This window comes from Arachis hypogaea, chromosome 3 (assembly GCF_003086295.3).
Source record: "Arachis hypogaea cultivar Tifrunner chromosome 3, arahy.Tifrunner.gnm2.J5K5, whole genome shotgun sequence".
NCBI lineage: Eukaryota > Viridiplantae > Streptophyta > Magnoliopsida > Fabales > Fabaceae > Arachis > Arachis hypogaea.
This window is the reverse complement of record NC_092038.1, coordinates 118,222,858-118,241,071: the sequence shown is the minus strand read 5'-3', so window position 1 is coordinate 118,241,071 and position 18,214 is coordinate 118,222,858. Positions and strand designations below refer to the sequence as shown.

At 38.2% G+C, this 18,214-nt stretch overlaps 1 non-coding gene across 1 annotated transcript; it reads right to left on the bottom strand.

The window, feature by feature from the left end:
- Positions 1–354: 354 nt before the first annotated feature.
- On the bottom strand, positions 355–462 carry LOC112793008 (small nucleolar RNA R71). Its single transcript, XR_003197721.1, has one exon. It is a non-coding gene; the product is annotated as a small nucleolar RNA R71 (small nucleolar RNA).
- Between the last annotated feature and the right edge of the window lie 17,752 nt (positions 463–18,214).

Sequence of the window (18,214 nt, the reverse complement as noted above, 5' to 3'; positions counted from 1 at the left end):
AAGGAAGGTGCTTGGTGACTTTACTGCACCAACTCCCGACTTCTATGGGAGAAGCATCTCTATTCCTGCCATTGGAGCAAACAAATTTGAGCTTAAACCTCAATTAGTCTCTCTGATGCAACAGAATTGCAAGTTTCATGGACTTTCATTGGAAGATCCTCATCAGTTCTTGGCTGAATCTTTGCAAATTTGTGACACTGTTAAGACCAATGTAGTTGATCTTGAGGTCTACAGACTTATGCTTTTCCCTTTTGCTATAAGAGATAGAACTCATAACCTAGAGACAGCCTGAACTCTTAGAAAAAGCTAGTCAATGCCTTCTTAGCTAAATTATTTCCACCTCAAAAGATGAGTAAGCTTAGAGTGGAATTTCAAACCTTCAAACAAAAGGAAGGTGAATCCCTCTATGAAGCTTGTGAAAGATACAAGTAATTGATCAGAAGGTGTCCTTCTGACATGCTTTCAGAATGGAGCATCATAGGTATCTTCTATGATGGTCTGTCTGAGTTATCCAAGATGTCATTGGACCATTCTGTAGGTGGATCTATTCATCTGAAGAAAATGCCTGAAGAAGTCTAGGAACTCATTGAAATGGTTGCAAATAACCAGTTCATGTACACTTCTGAAAGAAATCCTGTGAACAATGGGACAACTCAAAAGAAAGGAATTCTTGAGATTGATACTCTGAATGCCATATTAGCTCAGAATAAATTATTGACTCAGCAAGTCAATATAATTTCTCAGAATCTAACTGGATTGCAAGCTGCATCCAGCAGTAGTAAAGAAGCATCTTCTGAAGAAGAAGCTTATGACCCTGAGAATCCTACAATGGAAGAGGTGAATTACATGGGAGAACCCTATGGAAACACCTACAATTCTTCATGGAGGAATCACCCAAATTTCTCATGAAAGGATCAACAGAAGCCTCAATAAGGCTTCAATAACAATAATGGTGGGAGAAATAGGTTTGGCAATAGTAAACCTTCTCTATCATCTTCTCAGCAACAGATAGAGAATTCTGAGCAGAGCCTCTCTAACTTAGCAAACATAGTCTCTGATATATCTAAGACCACCCTTAGCTTCATGACTGAGGCACGGTCCTCCATAAGAAATTTGGAGGCACAAGTGGGTCAGCTGAGTAAAAGAGTCACTGAAACTCCTCCTAGTACTCTCCCAAGCAATACAGAAGAGAATCCAAAAAGAGAGTGCAAGGCCATAACCATGACCAACATGGCTAAACCTAGAGAAAGTGAGGAGGACGTGATTCCCAGTGAGAAAAACCTCATGGGATGTCCTCTAAACAAAAAGAAGTTCCCCTTTAAGGAACCAAGGGAATCTGAGGCTCATACAGAGACCATAGAGATTCCATTAAACCTACTTCTGCCATTCATGAGTTCTGATGAGTATCCTTCCTCTGAAGAGGATGAAGATATTACTGAAGAGCAAGTTGCTAAGTACCTTGGAGCAATCATGAAGCTGAATGCCAAGTTATTTGGTAATGAGACTTGGGAGGATGAACCTCCATTGCTCATTAATGAACTAAACGCCATGGCTCAGCTAAAGATACCTCAAAAGAAACCAGATCCCAGAAGGTTCTTAATACCTTGCACCATATGTACCATGACCTTTGAGAAGGATCTGTGTGACCTGGGGTCATACATAAATCTCATGCCACTCTCTGTAATGGAGAAACTGGGAATCTTTGAGGTACAAGTTGCAAGAATCTCACTAGAGATGGTAGACAAATCAAAGAAACAGGCTTATGGACTTGTAGAGGATGTCTTGGTAAAGGTTGAAGACCTTTACATCCCTGTTGACTTCATAATCCTAGATACTGGGAAGGATGAGGATGAATCCATCATCTTTGGCAGACCCTTCCTAGCCACAGTAAAAGCTGTGATTGATATTGACAGAGGAGAGTTGGTCATTCAAGTGAATGATGACTACCTTGTGTTTAAGGCTCAAGGATCTCCTTCTGTACACATGGAGAAGAAGCATGAAAAGCTTTTCTCAATACAGAGTCAAACAGAGCCCCCACATTCAAACCCTAAGTTTGGTGTTGGGAGGCCCTAACCATGCTCTGAATATCTGTGAAGCTCCATGAGAGCTCACTGTTAAGCTATTGACATTAAAGAAGTGCTTATTGGGAGACAACCCAATTTTTTTATTTATCTATGTTAAATTTCCATTTTCCATTGTTATTTTATGTTTTCTTTAGGTTGATGATCATGTGGAGTCACAAAAACAACTGCAAAAATCAAAGCAAACTCAAAAACAGCATTAAAACATCACACCCTGGAGGAGGAGCTTACTGGCATTTAAATGCCAGTAAGGGTAGCAGAATGGGCGTTAAACGCCCAGTCTGGCACCATTCTGGGCATTTAACACCAGAAAAGGGCACCAGAATGGCATTTAACACCAAAAAAGGGCACCAAGTTGGCGTTTAATGCCAGAAAATGGTACCAGACTGGTGTTTAACGCTAGAAAAGAGCACCAAGTTGGTGTTCAATGCTAGAAAGGGAAGAAGAGCTGGCGTTAAACGCCAGGATTAGCACTCAGGTGGCGTTTACACGCCAGAATGGTACAGGGATAAGAAATCCTTGACACCTCAGGATCTGTAGACCCCACAGGATCCCCACCTACATCAACTCACTTTCTCTCTTCTTCACACATTCCAATAACACCCTTCCCCAAATACCCTTCACTAATCATCTCCATCCACTCTTCCCTAAAAACCCCCCACCTACCTCAACATTCAAATTCACATCCTTTCCCTCCCAAACCCAACCCTAATACATGAACCTTACCGCTCTCTCCACTTTTATATAAACCCCTCATCCCTCCTTCATTTTCACACATCATAAACACTTCTTTTCCCACTTGGCCGAACCATTCAAACCTCTCCATCTCTTTCATTTTCTTCTTCTTCTCCTCCCTTCTTTCTTCTTTTGCTCGAGGATGAGCAAACCTTTTAAGTTTGGTGTGGAAAAAGCATTGCTTTTTGTGTTTCCATAACCATTTATGGCACCTAAGGCCGGAGAAACCTCTAGAAAGAGGAAAGGGAAGGCACAAGCTTCCACCTCCGAGTCATGGGAGATGGAGAGATTCATCTCAAAGGTCCATCAAGACCACTTCTATGAAGTTGTGGCCAAGAAGAAGGTGATCCCTGAGGTCCCTTTCATGCTCAAAAGGAATGAGTATCCGGAGATCCGACATGAGATTCGAAAAAGAGGTTGGGAAGTTCTCACCAACCTCATTCAACAAGTCAGAATCTTAATGGTTTAAGAGTTCTATGCTAATGCATGGATCACCAAGAACCATGATCAAAGTGTGAATCCGAACCCAAAGAATTGGCTTACAATGGTTCGGGAGAAATACTTAGATTTCAGTCTAAAAAATGTAAGGTTGGCATTCAACTTACCAATGATGCAAGGAGATGTACGCTCCTACACTAGAAGGGTTAACTTTGATCGAAGGTTGGACCAAGTCCTCATGGACATATGTGTAGAAGGAGCTCAGTGGGAAAGAGACTCCAAAGGCAAGCCGGTTCAGTTGAGAAGGCATGACCTTAAACCCGTGGCTAGAGGATGGTTGGAATTCATCCAACGCTCCATCATTCCTACTAGCAACCGATTCGAAGTGACTGTAGGTCGGGCTATCATGATTTATAGCATCATAATTGGAGAGGAAGTAGAAGTTTATGAGGTTATATCTCTAGAACTCTATAAAGTGGCTGACAAAACTTCCACTTTAGCAAGGTTAGCCTTTCCTCATCTCATCTGTCACCTATGCAATTTAGCTAGAATTGTCATAGCGGAAGACATCCTCATTGAAGAAGACAAGCCCATCACTAAAAAGAGGATAGAACAAATAAGAGAGCCCACTCATGGACCTCAACAAGAGCATGAGGAAGTCCCTCATCAAGAAATCCCTGAGATGCCTCAAGGGATGCATTTTTCTCCACACAACTATTGGGAGCAACTCAACACCTCTTTGGGAGATTTGAGTTCCAATATGGAGCAACTAAGGATGGAGCACCAAGAGCAAGAGCATCAAAGTCAAGGAAGAGACATAGAGGAGCTCAAGCATTCCATTGGATCTTCAAGAGGAAGAACTAGTCGCCATCACTAAGGTGGACCCGTTCTTTGATTTCCTTGTTCTTATCTTTCTATTTTTCAATTTTTATGCTTTATGTTTGTCTATGTTTGTGTCTTTATTACATGATCATTAGTGTCTAGTGTCTATGTCTTAAAGCTATGAATAATTCCATGAATGCTTCACCTTTCTTAAATGAAACATGTGCCTAATTACAAAAGAACAAGAAGTACATGAATTTCAAATTTTATCTTGAAATTAGTTTAATTATTTTGATGTGGTGGCAATAATTTTTGTTTTTCTGAATGAATGCTTAAACAATGCATATTTTTTATAGTGAAGTTTATGAATGATAAAATTGTTGGCTCTTGAAAGAATGATGAACAAAGATAAATGTTGTTGATAATCTGAAAAACCATGAAATTGATTCTTGAAGCAATAAAAAGTAGTGAAAAAGAAAAAAGTGGTGAACAAAAAAAAAGAGAGAAGAAAGAAAAAGCAAGCAGAAAAAACCAATAGCCCGTTGAACCAAAAGACAAGGGTAAAGAGGATCCAAGGCTTTGAGCATTAATGGATAGGAGGGCCCAAAGGAATAAAATCTTGGCCTAACCATGTGCTTGTGTCATGAAGGTCCAAGTGAAAAGCTTGAGACTGAGTGGTTAAAGTCGTGATCTAAAGCTGAAAGTGTGTGCTTAAGAACTCTGGACACCTCTAACTGAAGACTTTAGCAAAGCTGAGTCACAATCTGAAATAGTTCACCCAGTTATGTGTCTGTGGCATTTATGTATCCGGTGGTAATACTGGAAAACAAAGTGCTTAGGGTCACGACCAAGACTCATAAAGTAGCTGTGTTCAAGAATCAACATACTGAACTAGGAGAATCAATAACACTATCTAAATTCTGAGTTCCTATAGATGCCAATCATTCTGAATTTCAAAGGATAAAGTGAGATGCCAAAACTGTTTAGAAACAAAAAGCTACTAACCCCGCTCATCTAATTGGGACTAAGTTTCATTGATATTGTGAGATTCATTGTATATTCTCTTCTTTTTATTCTATTTTTTTTCAGTTTCTTGGGGACAAGAAACAATTTAAGTTTGGTGTTGTGATGAGCGGATAATTTATACGCTTTTTGGCATTATTTTTAGGTAGTTTTTAGTATGATTTAGTTAGTTTTTAGTATATAATTATTAGTTTTTATGAAAAAATCACATTTCTGGACTTTACTATGAGTTTGTGTATTTTTTTGTGATTTCAGGTATTTTCTAGCTGAAATTGAGGGACCTGAGCAAAAATCTGATTCAGAGGTTGAAAAAGGACTGCAGATGCTGTTGGATTCTGACCTCCCTGCACTCAAAATAGATTTGCTGGAGTAAACGAAGCCCAATTGGCGCGCTCTCAATTGCGTTGGAAAGTAGACATCTTGGGCTTTTCAGCAATGTATAATAGTCTATATTTTTCCCGAGATTTGATGGCCCAAATTGGCGTCAAAACACCGGTCAAAGACCCTTTTCTGGCGTTAAATGCCAGAACTGGCATAAAAGCTGGAGTTAAACGCCCAAAATGGCACCAGAGCTAGCGTTTAACTCCAAAAAAAAGTCTATGCACGTGAAAGTTTCAATGCTCAGCCCAAGCACACACCAAGTGGGCCCCGGAAGTGAATTTCTGCATCATTTACTTATTTCTGTAAACCCTAGGTTACTAGTTCACTATAAATAGGACCTTTTACTATTGTATTTTCATCTTTTGATCATATTTGATCTTGGGATCAGGTCTTTGAACCCTTTTTCGATTGTTTCATGTTATTTGGGAGGCATGGCCATTCGGCCATGTCTAGACCTTGTTCTTATGTATTTTCAACGGTGGAGTTTCTACACCTCATAGATTAAGGTGTGGAGCTCTGCTGCTCCTCATGAATTAATGCAATTACTATTGTTTACTATTCAAATCAAGCTTATTTTTGTTCTAAGATATCCATTCGCACTTCAACATGATGAATGTGATGATCAAGTGACACTCATCACCATTCTCACTTATGAACGCGTGCCTGACAACCACTTCCGTTCTACCTGAAAATAAGCTTGAATGCATATCTCTTGGCCTCCTACTTCACGACGCATGGTTGCCTCTCCTGACAATAGAGTCTTCTATTCCGTGCGATCAGAGTCTTCGTGGTATAAGCTAGAATCAATTGGCAGCATTCTTGAGATCCGAAAAGTCTAAACCTTGTCTGTGATATTCCGAGTAGGATCTGGGATGGGATGACTGTGACGAGCTTCAAACTAGCGAGTGCTGGGCACAGTGATAGTGTGCAAAAGGATCAATGGATCTTATTTCGACACGATCGAGAACCGACAGATGATTAGCCCTACGTAACCCATAGTCGGACAATTTTCTCTGAGAGGACGGACGGTAGCCATTGACAATGGTGATCCCCCAACATACAGCTTGCCATGGAAAGGAGTACGCATGACTGGATGAAGGCAGTAGGAAAGCAGAGATTCAGGAGGAAGAAAGCATCTCCATACGCTTATCTGAAATTCCCACTAATGAATTACATAAGTATGTCTATCTTATTTTATGTCTTATTCATCTTTTAATTATCAAAATCCCATAACCATTTGAATATGCCTGACTGAGATTTACAAGATGACCATAACTTGCTTCAAGCCGACAATCTTCGTGGGATCGACTCTTACTCACGTAAGGTATTACTTGGACGACCCAGTGCACTTGCTGGTCAGCTGCACTGCGTTGTGAAGAAGTGTGAAAATCACGATTCTGTGTACCAACTACTCTTGAATCTTATGTGGAATTTAATCGATTTTTACACTTAACCTCTTCGGTTAATCAATTAACCAAGATATTAGCTATTGATTAATTGAGGAGAAACCGAGGAGCCAAAACATTAGAAATTAGTTAATTAAGATTCATTGTGAATAATCCTTACTTGCTTTGTACAGAGAAAATAAAGTTTAATTCTTCTAAAAACTTAAGCATTCCCAAAATCCTTGACTTTTCCATCATATATATTTTTCTCCAACAATCACACGTACTGCCTCAAGCAAATCAAAACCCTAGCTTTCAAATTCCTTTAAGCTTTTACTTTTCCAACAAATTTTCAAGAGGCACTCAACAATTCTAGGTTTCATTGATTTAATTAGTAGTTTAATTCGATATTTGCGTGCTCAATCCATTAATCCTCGTGGGAACGATATCCACTCACCGTAGTATTACTTAAACAATCCGGTGCACTTGGCGGTACCTGTGAGCTTTACTTTGCGCTCATCAAATTTTTGGCACTGTTACCGGAGATTAACAGAGATTGACATTATACGTTTGATTAAATTGCTAAATTAGATCCTATTTTATTTTTTATTTTGTTTTCTTTTTACTATTCCATATTACTTCTTTCAAATTTTGTGTATAAGAAAGCAATGGATAGCATCCTTGCAGTCAATAACTGCATGTTTGAATAAATTTTCTTGCTCAAAGCACAAATAGAGTAATTAAAGGATTCATAAGTTCTTACGTGTGACTTGTGTGGAAGAACACATATAAATGAAGAGTGTGAGTTACATGAGTACTACTTTGGATGGGAGAATCACCCTAATGATGGCTAGTGGAATCAAAAACAATATTTCTCCAATGTTGCATACTAACAACAAGAAAGCCAAATGCAATTTCAAAATCTCCTTGAGCTTGCTGTAGAGAAAATATCAAAAACTGTGGCTGAGTTTTTTCTTGAGAATATGATAGATAATCAAACTATTGCTAAGTTTGTTAAAAAAAACTCAAGATTTTATGCAAGTAATAAGAACAAATTTCAAAAACCAAGAAATCTCCATTGACAAATTGGAGAAGCAAATAGGACAAATTGTTAAGCAATTGGTAGAGAAGCAAGCAATTTTCTCTCCAAGCGACACAGTACCTAATCTTAAAGAGGAATACAAGGCTATTAACATTGAGAGCCCACACTCCAGTCCATTGATCCGAGAAGTTCTCAAGGAAGAAACCATTGAAAACTCTCCAAAGCACTCAATTTTTGAAGAAAAGGGAAAGAGTCTGATGAGCGGATAATTTATACGCTTTTTGGCATTGTTTTTACATAGTTTTTAGTATGTCTTAGTTACTTTTCATTATATTTTTATTAGTTTTTATGCAAAAATTACATTTCTGAACTTTTCTGTGAGTTTGTGTGTTTTTTGTAATTTTAGGTATTTTCTGGCTGAAATTGAGGGACCTGAGCAAAAGTCTGATTCAGATGCTGAGAAAGGACTGCAGATGCTGTTGGATTCTGACCCTCCTTCACTCGAATTAAATTTTCTGGAGCTACAGAAGCCCATATTGCGCGCTCTAAATTGCGATGGAAAGTAGACATCTTGGGCTTTCCAGCAATGTATAATAGTCTATACTTTTTCCGAGATTTGATGGCCCAAACTGGCGTTAAAACGCCCACCAAAGACCCTTTTCTGGCGTAAAACGCCGGAACTAGCATCAGAACTGGAGTTAAACGCCCAAACTGGCATCCAAGCTGGCGTTTAACTCCAAGAATGGCCTATGCATGTGAAATCTTCAAAGCTCAGCCCAAACACACACCAAGTGGGCCCCGGAAGTGGATTTCTGCACTATCTGCACTTAGTTACTTATTTTCTGTAAACCCTAGTAACTAATTTAGTATAAATAGCACTTTTTACTATTGTATTAGGGGGCTTATGCCATTTTTCACATTTGAGAAGCTGGCCATCCGGCCATGCCTAGACCTTTTTCTCTTATGTATTTTCCAACGGTGGAGTTTCTACACCTCATAGATTAAGGTGCGGAGCTCTGCTGTTCTTCAAAAATTAATGCAAGTACTATTGTTTCTCTTTCAATTCATGCCTACTTCTTCTCCAAGATATACTCTCGTTCTTAATTCAGTTAAGTCAGAATGAAGGGGTGACCCGTGACAATCACCCACTATCTTCGTTACTCGCTTAGCTAAGATCCGCGTGCCTGACAACCACAAACGGTCTACATGATGTTCAACATAGTCATTGGACGACAGCCGGAGTATAATCTCTTGGGTCTCTGATCCACAGATTTGACTCGCCTCTCCTGACAATAGAGCATTCGAATCCGTGAGATTAGAACCTTGGTGGAATAGGCTAGAACCAATTGGCAGCATTCCTGAGATCCAAAAAGTCTAAACCTTGTCTGTGGTATTCCGAGTAGGGTATGGGATGGGATGACTGTTACGAGCTTCAAACTCGCGAATGTTGGGCGCAGTGACAGTGTGCAAAAGGATAGAGAGATCCTATTCCGACACAAGTGAGAACCGACAGATGATTAGCCGTACGGAAACCGTACCAGGACCATTTTCACTGAGAGGATGGATGGTAGCCATTGACAACGGTGATTCACCAACATACAGCTTGCCATGGAAGGGAGCACGCATGATTGGATGAAGACAATAGGAAAGCAGAGGTTCAGAAGAAACAAAGCATCTCCAAACGCTTATCTGAAATTTCCACCAATGAATTACATAAGTATCTTTATTTTATTTTATGTTTTATTTATCTTTTAATTATCAAAACCTCATAACCATTTGATTCCGCCTGACTAAGATTTACAGGATGATCATAGCTTGCTTCAAGCCGACAATCTCTGTGGGATCGACCCTTACTCACGTAAGGTTTTATTATTTGGACGACCCAGTGCACTTGCTGGTTAGTTGTGCGGAGTTGCAAAAGTGTGATTGCAATTTCGTGCACCAAGTTTTTGGCGCCGTTGCCGGGGATTGTTCGAGTTTGATCAACTGACGGTTCATCTTGTTGCTTAGATTAGGTAATTTTATTTTATGTTTAAGCTTTTTATTTTTATTTTTTTTAAATTAATAAAATCATAAAAACCAAAAAAAAAATTGTGTTTCTTGTTTGAGTCTTGTGTCAAATTTTAAGTTTGGTGTCAATTGCATTTCTTTTTAATTTTTCTTAGATTTTCGAAAATTCATGCATTGTGTTCTTCTTTGATCTTCAAGTTGTTCTTGATGATTTTCCTTGTTTGATCTTTAAATTTTCTTGTTTTGTGTCTTTTCTTATTTTTCTTGTGCATTTTCGAATTCATGGTGTCTAAACATTAAAAATTTTAAGTTTGGTGTCTTGCTTGTCTTTCTTTTCTTAAAATTTTTTTAAAAATATGTTCTTGATGTTCATCATGATCTTCAAAGTGTTCTTGGTGTGCATCTTGACATTCAAAGTGTTCTTGTATGCATTATTTGTTTTGATCTTAAATTTTTATGTCTTGTGTTATTTTTGTTGTTTTTCTCTTTCCTAATTAAAATTTAAAAATAAAAAATATCTTTTCCTTATTTCACTCATAATTTTCGAAAGTTTGCATTGAATTAGTCAAAGATTTTCAAAATCATATCTTTTCTTATTAGTTAAGTCAAAATTTCAATTTCAAACATTTATCTTTTCAAATCTTTTTCAAAAATCAAATCCTTTTCATTTTTCTTTAATATTTTCGAATTGTTAGGATAAAAATTTTCAAAATTTTTTTCTTAATTTTATCTTAAATTTTCGAAATTAATACTAACTTTGAATGTTTTAATTCAAAAATTTCAAGTTTGTGACTTTCCTATCAAGAAAAATTCAATCTTTAAATTCTAGAATCATATCTTTTTAGTTTCTTGTTAGCCAAGTCATCAACTTTAATTTCAAAAATCAAATCTTTTTTTCATATCTTTTTCAAAATAAGTTTCAATCATATCTTTTTAGATTGATAATTTGAAAACCCTTTTTCTAACTTCCTATCTTTTCAAAATTAATTTCAAAATCTTTTTCAACTAACCACTTAATTTGTTTCTTTTAATTTTAAAGTTTACTATTTCTTATCTTTTTCAAAACCACCTAACTACTTTTCTCGCTCATTAATTTCGAAAACTAGCTAACATTTTTCGAAAATATTTTTTTTAATTAATTTATTTATTTAATTTTCAATTTGCTTTTATTTCCTTTCTTAAATTTCGAATTCTAAATTAAAATAAAAACAAAAATATTTTTCTTTTCTTTTAACTAATTTTCGAATTCCCTCTCCCCCTCTTCTCCTTCTATTTATTTTATTTATTTACTAACACTCCTTCTCCACTCATCAAAAATTCGAACCATCTCCTCCTCTCTGTGTTCGAATTTTTCTCTTTCTTTCCTCATTCTTATTCTTTTTCTCTTCTACTCACATAAAGGAACCTCTATATCTTGACAAAGAGGATCCCTATTATTTCCTGTTCTCTTCTTTTTCATATAAGCAGGAACAAGGATAAAGACATTCTTGTTGAAGCTGATCCTAAACCTGAAAGGACTCTAAAGAGGAAGCTAAGAGAAGCTAAAGCACAACACTCCGGAGAGGACCTTACAGAAAATCTCGAAAAAGAGGCGGACATGGCAGCCGAAACTAACAACAATGCAAGGAAGATGCTTGGTGACTATGCTGCACCAACTTCCAACTACTATGGAAGAAGCATCTCAATTCCTACCATTGGAGCAAACAACTTTGAGCTTAAGCCTCAATTAGTTTCTCTAATGCAGCAGAACTGCAAGTTTCATAGACTTCCATTAGAAGATCCTCATCAGTTTTTAGCTGAATTCTTGTAGATCTGTGATACTGTTAAGACCAATGGGGTTGATTCCGAGGTCTACAGGCTTATGCTTTTCCCCTTTGCTGTAAGAGACAGAGCTAGAACATGGTTGGATTCATAACCTAGAGAAAGCCTGAACTCTTGGGACAAGCTAGTCAATGCATTTCTGACCAAATTCTTTCCTCCTCAAAAGTTGAGCAAGCTTAGAGTGGACGTTCAAACCTTCCAACAGAAAGAAGGTGAGTCTCTCTATAAAGCTTGGGAGAGATACAAGCAATTAACCAAAAAGGGTCATACTGACATGCTTCTAGAATGGAGCATTATATGTATCTTCTATGATGGTCTGTCTGAGTTATCTAAGATGTCATTAGACTATTCTGCTGGTGGATCCCTTCATCTGAAGATGCCTGCAGAAGCCCAGGAACTCATTGAGATGGTTGCAAATAACCAATTCATGTACACCTCTGAACGAAATCCTGTGAATAATGGGGTGACTCAGAAAAAAGGAGTTCTTGAGATTGACACTCTGAAAACCATATTGGCTCAGAACAAAATATTGAATCAACAAGTCAATATGATTTCTTAAAATCTGACTGGATTGCAAGCTGCATCCGGCATTGCTAAAGAAGCCTCCTCTGCAGGAGAAACTTATGACCGTGAGAATCTTGCAATGGAAGAGGTGAATTACATGGGAGAACCCTATGGAAACACCTATAATGATCAACAGAAGCCTCAACAAGGCTTCAACAACAATAATGGTAGGAGAAATAAGTTTGGCAATAGCAAACCTTTTCCATTATCTTCTTAGCAACAGACAGAGACTTCTGAGCAGAGCCTCTCTGGCTTGGCAAGCATAGTCTCTGATCTATCTAAGGCCAGTCTAAGTCTCATGAATGAAATAAAGTCCTCCATCAGAAATTTGGAGGCACAAGTGGGTTAGCTAAGTAAAAGAGTTACTGAAACTCCTCCTAGTACTCTCCCAAGCAATACAGAGGAGAACTCAAAGAGAGAGTGCAAGGCCATTAACATGACCAAAATGGCCTAACCTGAGAAGGAGGAGGAGGACGTGATTTTCATTGAGGAAAACCTCAATGAACGTCCACTGATCAATAAGAGGTCCCCTAATGGAGAACCAAAGAAATCTGAGGCTCATATAGAGACCATAGAGATTCCATTGAACTTTCTACTACCATTCATGACCTCTGATGAGTATTCTTTCTTTGAAGAGGATGAAGACATTATTGAAGAGCAAGTTGCTTAGTATCTAGGAGCAATCATAAAGCTGAATGCTAAGTTATTTGGTAATGAGACTTGGGAGGATGAACCTCCACTGCTCATCAATGAACTGAATGCCTGGGTTCAGCAGACATTACCTCAAAAGAAACTGGATCCCGAAAAGTTCTTAATACCTTGCACCATAGACACCATGACCTTTGAGAAGGCTCTGTGTGACCTGGGTTCAGGTATAAACCTCATGCCACTCTCTGTAATAGAGAAACTAGGGATCTTTGAGGTACAAGCTGCTAGAATCTCACTAGAGATAGCAGACAAATCCATGAAACAGCCTTATGGACTTGTAGAGGACGTATTAGTGAAGGTTGAAGGCCTTTACATCCTTGCTGACTTCATAATCCTAGATAATGGGAAGGATGAGGATGAATCCATCATCCTTGGAAGACCCTTCCTAGCCACAGCAAAGGCTGTATTGATATAGACAGAGGAGAGTTAGTCCTTCAATTGAATGAGGACTACATTGTGTTTAAGGATCAAGAATCTCTTACTGTAAACATGGAGAAGAAGCATGAAAAGCTTCATCCAGTTCTCTCCATATATAGTCAAGCAAAACCCCCACATTTAAACTCTAAGTTTGGTGTTGGGAGGCCACAATCATGCTCTGAACATCTGTGAAGCTATTGACATTAAAGAAGTACTTTTTGGGAGACAACCCAATTATATTTATTTATATTAATTATTTTTATTTTCCATTGTTAGTTTATGTTTTTTCAGGTTGATGATCATGTGGAGTCACAAAAACAACTGAAAAATTAAAGAAAAATAAAAAACAGCATCAAAAATAGAACACCCTGGGGGAAGAGCTTACTAGCGTTTAAATACCAGTAAGGCTAGCAAAATGGGCGTTTAACGCCCAGCCTGGCACCATTCTGGGTGTTAAACGCCAAAACTGGCAGGCAGACTGGCGTTTAATGCCAGAAAAGAGTGTCTGGTGTCTGGCTGGCGTTAAACGCCAATAAGAGTAGCAGAATGGGCGTTTAACGCCCAGTCTGGCAGCATTCTGGGTGTTAAATGCCAAAACTGGCAGCCAGACTGGCGTTTAACGCCAGAAATGGGCAGCAGCCTGGCGTTTAACGCCAGGAATGGCACACAGAAGGCATTTAAACGCCATGAAGGTGCCAGGATGAGAATTCCTTGACACCTCAGGATCTGTGGACTCCACAGGATCCCCACCTATCCTACCTCACTCTCCCTCTTTTTCACACCTTTCTATAACACTATTCCCCAATACCCACCTACCTCACCATTCAAATTCAAACCATTCCCCTCCCAAACCCACCCATTCTCCACACGCTTACCCTCTCTCCCTTACCCTATAAATAACCCTCCTTACCACCTTCCATTTCACACATCTCCAACACTTAACCCCCTTGGCCGAATTCCCACACACCTCCATCTCCTTTATTTCTTCTTCTTCTCCTCCTTTCTTTCCTCTTTTGCTCGAGAACGAGCAAATATTTTAAGTTTGGTGTGGGTAAAAGCGTTGCTTTTTGTTTTTTCCATAACCATTAATGGCACCTAAAGCCGGAGAAACCTCTAGAAAGAGGAAAGGGAAGGCAGTGACTTCCACCTCCGAGTCATGGGAGATGGAGAGATTCATCTCAAAACGCCCATCACTAGAAAGAGGACGGAGCAAACAAGAGAGCCCACTCATGGACCTCAACAAGAGCATGAGGAATTCCCTCATCAAGAAATCCATGAGATACCTCAAGGGATGCATTTTCCTCCACACAATTATTGAGAGCAACTTAACACCTCTTTAGGATATTTGAGTTCCAACATGGAGCAACTAAGGATGGAGCACCAAGAACACTCCATCATCCTCCATGAAATTAGAGATGATCAAAGAGCCATGAGGGAGGAGCAACAAATGCAAGGAAGAGACATTGAGGAGCTCAAGCACTCCATGAGAACTTCAAGAGGAAGAACTTGCCGCCATCACTAAGGTAGACCCGTTCTTTAATTTCATTGTTCTTACTTTTCTGTTTTTTTCGATTTTTTATGCTTTATGTTTATTTATGTTTATGTCTTCATTACATGATCATTAGTATTTAGAGTCTATGTCTTAAAGTTATGAATGTCCTATGAATCCTTCACCTTTCTTAAATGAAAAATATTCCTAATTACAAAAGAACAAGAAGTACATGAATTTCAAACTTTATCTTGAAATTAGTTTAATTATTTTGATGTGGTGGCAATACTTTTTGTTTTCTGAATGAATGCATGAACAGTGCATATTTTTGATAGTGAAGTTTATGAATGTTAAAATTGTTGGCTCTTGAAAGAATAATGAAAAAGGAGAAATGTTATTGATAATCTGAAAAATCATAAAATTGATTCTTGAAGCAAGAAAAAGCAGTGAAAAAGAAAAAGCTTGCGAAAAAAAAAGAAGAGAAAGTAGCAAAAAATAAAGAAAAAAAAGAAAGAAAAAGAAAAGCAAGCAGAAAAAGCTAATAGCCCTTTAAACCAAAAGGCAAGTGTAAAAAGGATCCAAGGCTTTGAGCATTAATAGATAGGAGGGCCCAAAGGAATAAAATCCTTCCCTAAGCGGCTAAATCAAGATGTCTCTAACCATATGCTTGTGTCATGAAGGTCCAAGTGAAAAGCTTGAGACTGAGTGGTTAAAGTCGTGATCCAAAGCAAAAAGCGTATGCTTAAGAACTCTAGACACCTTTAATTGGAGACTCTAGCAAAGCTGAGTCACAATCTGAAAAGGTTCACCCAGTTATGTGTCTGTGTCATTTATGTATCCGGTGGTAATACTGGAAAACAAAGTGCTTAGGGTCACGGCCAAGACTCATAAAGTGGCTGTGTTTAAGAATCAACATACTAAACTAGGAGAATCAATAACACTATCTTAATTCTGAGTTCCTATAGATGCCAATCATTCTGAACTTCAAAGGATAAAGTGAGATGCCAAAACTGTTCAGAAGCAAAAAGCTACTAGTCCCGCTCATCTAATTAGAACTAAGCATTCATTGATATTTTGGAATTTATATTATATTCTCTTCTTTTTATCCTATTTTGTTTTTGGTTGCTTGGGGACAAGCAACAATTTAAGTTTGGTGTTGTGATGAGTGGATAATTTATACGCTTTTTGGCATTATTTTTACGTAGTTTTTAGTATGTTTTAGTTACTTTTATTATATTTTTATTATTTTTTATGCAAAAATTATATTTCTGGACTTTACTATGAGTTTGTGTGTTTTTCTGTAATTTCAGGTATTTTCTGGCTAAAATTGAGGAACCTAAGCAAAAGCCTGATTCAGAGGCTGAGAAAGGACTGCAGATGCTGTTGGATTCTGACCCTCCTGCACTTGAAGTGGATTTTCTGGAGCTACAGAAGCTCATATGGCGCGCTCTAAATTGCAATGGAAAGTAGACATCTTGGGCTTTCCAGAAATGTATAATAGTTTGTACTTTTTCCGAGATTTGATGGCCCAAATTGGCGTTAAAACGTCCACCAAAGACCCTTTCCTGGCGTAAAATGCCAGAACTAGCACCAGAATTGGAGTTAAATGCCCAAACTAGCATCCAAGCTGGCGTTTAACTCCAAGAATGGCCTATGCACATGAAAGCTTCAAAGCTCAGCCCAAACACACACCAAGTGGGCCCCGGAAGTGGATTTCTGCACTATCTGCACTTAGTTACTTATTTTCTGTAAATCCTAGTAACTAGTTTAGTATAAATAGCACTTTTTACTATTGTATTAGGGGGCTTATTCCATTTTTCGCATTTGAGAGGCTGGCCATTCGGCCATGCCTAGACCTTTTTCTCTTATGTATTTTTCAACGGTGGAGTTTCTACACCTCATAGATTAAGGTGCGGAGCTCTGCTGTTCTTCAAGAATTAATGCAAGTACTATTGTTTCTCTTTCAATTCATGACTACTTCTTCTCCAAGATATACTCTCGTTCTTAATTCAGTTAAGTCAGAATGAAGGGGTGACCCGTGACAATCACCCACTATCTTCGTTACTCGCTTAGCCAAGATCCGCGTGTCTGACAACCACAAGCAGTCTACATGATGTTCAACATAGTCATTGGACGACAGCCGGAGTATAATCTCTTGGGTCTCTGATCCACGAATTTGACTCGCCTCTCCTGACAATAGAGCATTCGAATCCGTGAGATTAGAACCTTGGTGAAATAGGCTAGAACCAATTGGCAGCATTCTTGAGATCCGGAAAGTCTAAACCTTGTCTGTGGTATTCCGAGTAGGGTCTGGGATGGGATGACTATGACGAGCTTCAAACTCATGAATGTTAGGCGCAGTGACAATGTGCAAAAGGATAGAGAGATCCTATTCTGACACAAGTGAGAACCGATAGATGATTAGCCGTGTGAAAACCGTACCTAGACCATTTTTACTGAGAGGATGGATGGTAGCCATTGACAACGGTGATCCACCAACATACAGCTTGCCATGGAAGGGAGCACGCATGATTGGATGAAGACAATAGGAAAGCAGATGTTCAGAAGAAACAAAGCATCTCCAAACGCTTATCTAAAATTTCTACCAATGAATTACATAAGTATCTTTATTTTATTTTATGTTTTATTTATCTTTTAATTATCAAAACCACATAATCATTTGAATCTGCCTGACTAAGATTTACAGGATGATCATAGCTTACCTCAAGCCGACAATCTCTGTGGGATCGACCCTTACTCACGTAAGGTTTTATTACTTGGACAACCCAATGCACTTGCTGGTTAGTTGTGCGGAGTTGCAAAAGTGTGATTGCAATTTCGTGCACCAGAGTCCCACGATATGCATGCACAAAATATCACTGAAAAAAGATTCAAAACCTGTGGTGCAAGTATAGAGAAGGCTTAATCTCACAACAAATGAAGTTGTTCAAAATTAGGTAGTAATATTGTGGGAGGCATCCCAATCAGTGAGTAGTTTATTCTCTCCTCCATTAAAGTCCTTTCTTTTAACCAATTGAAAAAAGAGAAAAATATTTTAATGAATGAGTTAGATCTTAGTTAATTTTTGCTTTCTATTCATAGTTTTTCTTTATTGATTTTAATTTTTAAAACTAATTTTTAAAAACTTTTGCTACCATCATTGTTTTCTTCTTATGCATGCATCACGTAACACAACGTATACTTAATATTCTATGTTCCTCCATACTCTTCACCACTTTATCATATGGCCAAACATTAAGTTTGGTGTTCACCAATATGTACATGGCCAAACTTTAAG